The sequence below is a fragment of the Gigantopelta aegis genome, chromosome 9 (genome assembly GCF_016097555.1).
Source record: "Gigantopelta aegis isolate Gae_Host chromosome 9, Gae_host_genome, whole genome shotgun sequence".
NCBI classification, from domain to species: Eukaryota; Metazoa; Mollusca; class Gastropoda; order Neomphalida; family Peltospiridae; genus Gigantopelta; species Gigantopelta aegis.
The window spans coordinates 15,380,033-15,386,623 of NC_054707.1; positions in this window are offsets into that span (position 1 = coordinate 15,380,033).

Below are 6,591 nucleotides of genomic sequence, written 5' to 3' on the forward strand. Positions count from 1 at the left end.
GGAGACACAAAACTTCACTTCGATCAACAATGGGCGAGGAGCGTCTCACTTCACTAGTGCTCATGAACATGTACTATGACACTCCGATTGAGACTGACAAAGTGGTCCGAATGTTCATACAGAAACATCCGCGGCGTTTGTTTGCTCCTATATATGAAACATAAGACCCGAAGACTGAAAATGGCTTAACGTACATGTATCCAGGTGTAATAGGAATAGAAGTCCGTAGGAATATAGGTCCGACACAATGTAAAATGCTATAAGACTTACATACCTAGGAATCCTTGTCCAAACCAGACTTTTATAAAACACATGGTTTTATTGCACTTTTTCTTACCTTAACTATAGGACTTGGAGGTAATATCTAGTTTTATGGATCAGACTATTTGTTTCATTCCGTAAAGATTTATTTTATAATTAATCCATTTTGTTGTGATATAACCGGACTTGGGTTCCTTTTACACCGGTTGACACAAAATTAATTTCATTAAAAAGAATAAAGAAAACAAACAGTTATGTTCGATCCTGAGACATGGCCTGGGTGTTTGAACAAGCAGGATTTTGATAACGGGAATATACTTCAAATCCATCTAAAGCTATCTTCAAATGCTCAAGACTGGACCCCCCCCCCCCCCCCCCCCCCCCCCCCCCCCCCCCCCCCCCCCCCGCTAAAATTCCTGGATCCGCCCCTGCTACGGTGGCTGCCATTCTGGACATGTCAAACGAAGTGTTATTCCAAATTCACTTTCTATGAAGTTAGGGTATTTATAGCCATATATTACAAAAGCATATTGTGAAAATAGTGATCCAGTAAAATCACGGTATTTCGTGAATACCATCGTAGGAAATGTATTGCAAATTATGAAAAAACAAGCCAATGTCATATATCAGTGTGAAACAGCATATAACGAAATTAACAATTATTGGTTTCAGTGATGAATAGAACTGTGAAAACAGACCCGACCATTAAAAATTACTAACATGTAAATGTTTCAACACAAATAATTTCCAACTGCTCATCTTTGAAACAAAGACTAGGCATGTGTAATTAATGACATTTCTAAATAGATGAAATTAAAAAATATAAATGATTGCATTCATTGTACTATGCCCCTGCGCGTGCTGTAACCTCGCCGTGGTGCAGGGGTGTAACATTCTCTTTGAGAATGGCCAATACAGCACAAATTGAAGTTTAGAGTAAAAGTCAGTATCTTATCTGTGATATTTGTATTTGTATTTTTGCACAGTTCTTTACACTGTTTTTATTTATATCTTGAATTTTTCTGTTGATGTTGATCATCACCTTGTTTGTTTCCATTACCATAGTTTGACACCCAATAGCCGATGTATTTTTCGTGCTGGGGTGTCGTTAAACATTCATTCAGTCATTGTACTATGCCTAATAATAATTAAAACAAACAATTGTGAAATAAGAAAGATTTATATCATAATAGTATATTGTACATAATGTTTTAAATAAACTTTATTATGTTTTAAAATGTATTAATAAATTACATTTAATCTTTGTTATTTTTCCTTGAGTAAAGTATAAATAAATTAATTAATAAAAGAAATCGTCAGTGGATCGCAGTTAGGCGCACACGAGACGCACCCGTCTGCGTTGAGTCTGCGTTTTTACGCATGCGTTAAAAAACGCTCGTCTGCTCCGGGCATTATTCTCCAGATGGAAAAAGGAATAAACAGCTTTCATAAGTTTACTAACTGTAACTGAGACTGCAGGTCCTCGTACAATATTGATACAAAAAAACATAATACACCTGTCCTTTGTAATACAATGAAGTTCAATAAACTACTTTGTCAGATAAAGATTTAAAAACATTATTGATTATGGATACATCAGTAATTTTGTTGTTAGCAAATTTATATAATTATTTTAGTTATTTGATTTAACTTGCTACTACTTGTGATTTCACCTGTTAGGTGTAATCAATATCAACCTGGATGTTATAGTCTTTCAAATTACATAAGTTTTGCAGTAAAATTGTAAATACATTTCTATCTATAACAGGTCATTTAGTGTCGTTTTTTGGACCGGTAGTTTAACTACCGTAAAAGGTCATAATAATACTGACATATTTTCATGGTTTTTATTCCAAGGAATTTCATGACTAATATATAAGACTGGAAAACCATCTGCGTATAATTTTGATTAGTACTTTAGTATATTATATCATATACATAATATGACGGGACCAGTTGAAGAAAAATCTTACTGGCCCTTCTCAAATTCAACTAGCCCTCCAATTATCACATTGAAATTTAACTGAAGAGCCAAAAACAAAAATAGATTTTTTTAATAATAATAAATATGTGCTCACCGTATTTGCATCAAAATAAAACCGATGAATTGGTGTTTAACCCCATGATGAAAATAAAGTTAAAATTCACATAAAACATGTTATTAAGAATGAATGAATGAATGAATGTTTAACGACACCTCAGCACGAAAAATACATCGGCTATTGGGTGTCAAACTATGGTAATGCAAACAAATAAGGTGATGATCAACATCAATATAAAAAGTGAAGATTAAAATAAAAACAGTGTAAAGAACTGTGGAAAAATAGAGATATCACAGATAGATACTGACTTTTACTCAAATTTCAATTTGTGCTGTATTGGCCATTCTCAAAGAGAATGAATGTTTAACGACACCCCAGCACGGAAAATACATCGACTATTGGGTGTCAAACTATGGAAATGGAAATAAATAAAGTGATGATCAACATCAATATAAAAATTCAAGGTTTAAACAAAAACAGTGTAAAGAACTGTGCAAAAATACAAATACAAATATCACAGAATTTTACGGACACCGAATTTTACTCTAAAATTCAATTTGTGCTGTATTGGCCATTCTCAAAGAGAATGTTACACCCCTGCACCACGGTGAGGTTACAGCACGCGCAGGAGTTCTCAAACAGAATGTTACACCCCTGCACCACGGTGAGGTTACAGCACGCGCAGGGGTTATTAAGAACGAAGGAAATGTTTTATTTAACGACGCACTCAACACATTTTATTTACGGTTATATGACGTCAGACATATAGTTAAGGACCACACATATATTGAGAGAGAAAACCCGCTGTCGCCACTTCGATTAGCAGCACCATCCCACAGACAGGGTAGTACATACCACAGCGGATCAATCCCAGACCGACCACGCATCGAGCGAGCGCTTTGCCACTGGGCTACATCCCGCCCTAACATGTTATTAAGTTTTAAAACAAATACCAACTCAAATTAAAAAAAGAAAGAAAAAGAAATCCAGTATAAATAAAAATGTTACTTTACAAAGTATCATTTAATTATACATATTAAATCTCATTTTTAATACAGAGGTGAAGACAAAGTGCTCGAATAGCCAAGGTATGAAACTTGACTTGCATTATCTCTGAAGTAAAATATAATGCAGTACAAAGAGACTCAAGGTAGAACTGCGTGTAAACTAGTCTGTGAGAGGCAGTACTCTTTGTGACAATGCAAGAGGGATGGAATAAACTGTGTGGCAATGACAAGGCACTAGGTAAAGACCAGTGCAATCATCCACTATTTTGCCAAATGCACGTTCGACTCTGCTTTGTGCAAATATACATACTTGATCATGTATTACTGTTTTGTCATTCATATTACCTTGGATCTTCGATCACTTGCCTTAAAAACTGTATCAGAAAAAAAAGAGTTGACCTATGCAGTTGGATGGTAATTTGTAAAGAGTTTTTGTTTTTATTTACACTGAACTTTTTTTCCCAATAAATGTTATTTGAGATGGTATGGGTTTAAAACTTAATTAATTAATATTGTTTTATATGAATTTTATCTTTATTCATTATTTTAGCACTGTCAAAATATAGAACGTGTTCTAGGTCTTCTGCTGCCAGATCTGTAGTGTGTTTTGTTACATTCTTTTTTAACTAGTACCATACTCGCCAGACCCTAAAATAGATTGTTGCTTAACGGACTACCTTTGTAAGATTTGTAGTCGCCGTTAGCCAATAAAGGCGACCGGGGGACTGCTAATTTTCAACCCTGTTCATCTTTCAATTTTGGGCTACCATTGTTTTCAACCCCGATTCATAAAATAAAAATACAAAAATATTTTCTTGGGCAGCATTTTCTATTTGTGTGTCATGTATTTCATTTATTCTCAATTTAATACTGGTTTTTCAATAAACCCATATATGTGACCACAAATTTAAATTATGTTTTTCTGTCCCACACATTTCTTTGGATTTTAAAAAAGATATAGATTTACTTATTTTGTTCACAAGGATTCCATATAGTCACATTGTTATTGTATTGATCCAGACAAAAATCAATTAATGTTATAAGATATTAACTGTTTATTCACTTCACAGGTACATCTTCACCATGACTTGCCTGTTTTCCAAATTTGTATATGCAAAGCCGATTACTTGCAAGAGTTCTTCAGCAGTGTGCCAAGTTTTGTTGGATTTCATATGTTTGTATGGCCCACCAAAGAGGTTTCTCAGTGACCAAGGCCGTGAATTTGTGAATGAGGTAACAGATATTAACACATTAACTTGCATGTGCATGTATGTCAATCTAATTAAAATTAGCTCCACTATTGCATGTGGATCTAACAGCAGCCCGTTGGAGCTTATGTCCAGTTGACCTTTCATTCGACCAATCAAAACCTTACTTGCAAAATCATGCCAGTGATTTGAAAAGAATTTGAAAACATTCAGGTTTATACCGAGGGTACTAGTATACTAAATTATTTGGGTGAATTACGAAGTATGCTGGAAACTAACGAAACTAACGAAACTAACGAAAAAAACAAAACCGTGATGCTATAGCCATAAAATCTGTTTATACAAGTATACAATCCAGAGTTTATTACTGCACTTTTACCCCTGTTTTTTCAATGTCGAAATAGACCAACAAGTTCGGCTATTGCATAAATAGTCTCGCCCGATATTTTTAGAAGTTGTATGCTCTTGAATAATGCTATAAAAGGCGAAGTGTAATTGGTCGATATTTAAATTGCTATTTATAGATGAAATGTCACCTGGACATGGGAGTCCACGCAATGCTGTTAGATCTACTGGTAGACCAGTAGAGCTAAGTTTAATCAGATTGCATGTATGTGTAATGTTGCTTATATAAATATTATTAATATGAATATAGTAATCATGTTCCAAACTGGGTGATGATACGAGAAATATGCATGGCTTTAGATCTCACTAATTTGGGCACAACGGGGACTGTTGTCTTTTCTGACTGCAGGAAGGTAATTTTAGTTCAGTACTATGAATGAATGAATGAATGAATGTTTAACGACACCCCAGCACGGAAAATACATCGGCTATTGGGTGTCAAACTATGGTAATGCAAATAAATAAAGTGATGATCAACATCAATATAAAAATTCAAGGTTTAAACAAAAACAGTGTAAAGAACTGTGCAAAAATACAAATACAAATATCACAGAATTTTACGGACACCGAATTTTACTCTAAACTTCAATTTGTGCTGTATTGGCCATTCTCAAAGAGAATGTTACACCCCTGGACCACGGTGAGGTTACAGCACGCGCATGGGTTCAGTACTATGATTAACAGCTACTGAAGAGTTGTCAATATTTAGAAATGCATTTTAATCCAATTAAATTTAATATTTCAGTGGTTTTGAGGTGAAATATTTTGAGGTCAGCATGTTTGTAGTCAATTTGGGTATGATAATTTTGGGCATATGTTTTTTGGGGGGCACAGTATTTATCGCTTCGACTTTGATGGAATCAAAAGCCCTGAAATGTCTTTCCAATCACTTCAAAAAGCTATTTATACCATGAATTATAACTTTATTTCAGCTGAACACATTCATGCCTGACAAATTCAACACAAAACATGCCATCACGAGTGCATATCACCCACAGTGCAATGGTCAGGATGAGCGTACAAACCAGACGTTAAAAAGAGCACTGATAAAGTACTGCAATAGGTAATTTTATTGATGTTCATCAATGTTTGTATCGGGGAAATGTAAAACGTGTTAGCACCTGAGGCCCTCAGGAAAAATGTATTTTTATTATGTTCATAAAGTTCTTTTTGTTTTGGCACCAACCCAATGTATTTAATATCCCTGGCATTCTGATGTTTAATTTTATGCACTCTTTTTCAGTGAGCAGACAGACTGGGATGAACATGTCAAAAGGAATTGTTTACTCCATTAACACGTCAACTCCATTAACACGTCAACACAGAAGTCCATCAAGTTCATGCCGAACCATGCAAGTGTTGATACATTTTTCACGTCCTGTCTTCAAAAACTGATAATAATATTGATAATTTGTTTAATGATAATTATAATGCCAATAATAACACTACCATGATGTCCTGCATATATTTGGGGGACTATGTTTTAAAATACCTAAAAAAAAACCCACCAAAAAACCCAGTGTGTGAACAGCATTTTGTAGTGACATGAGTAGATACATATTGATGAACAACGCACCTCCCGCCAGACACACACCCACTGTCTCAGGTGTCACGTGCTGCCGTTGAGCCAATCGGATAACTGGTGTGTTCAGCGATTGCACCGCGAGG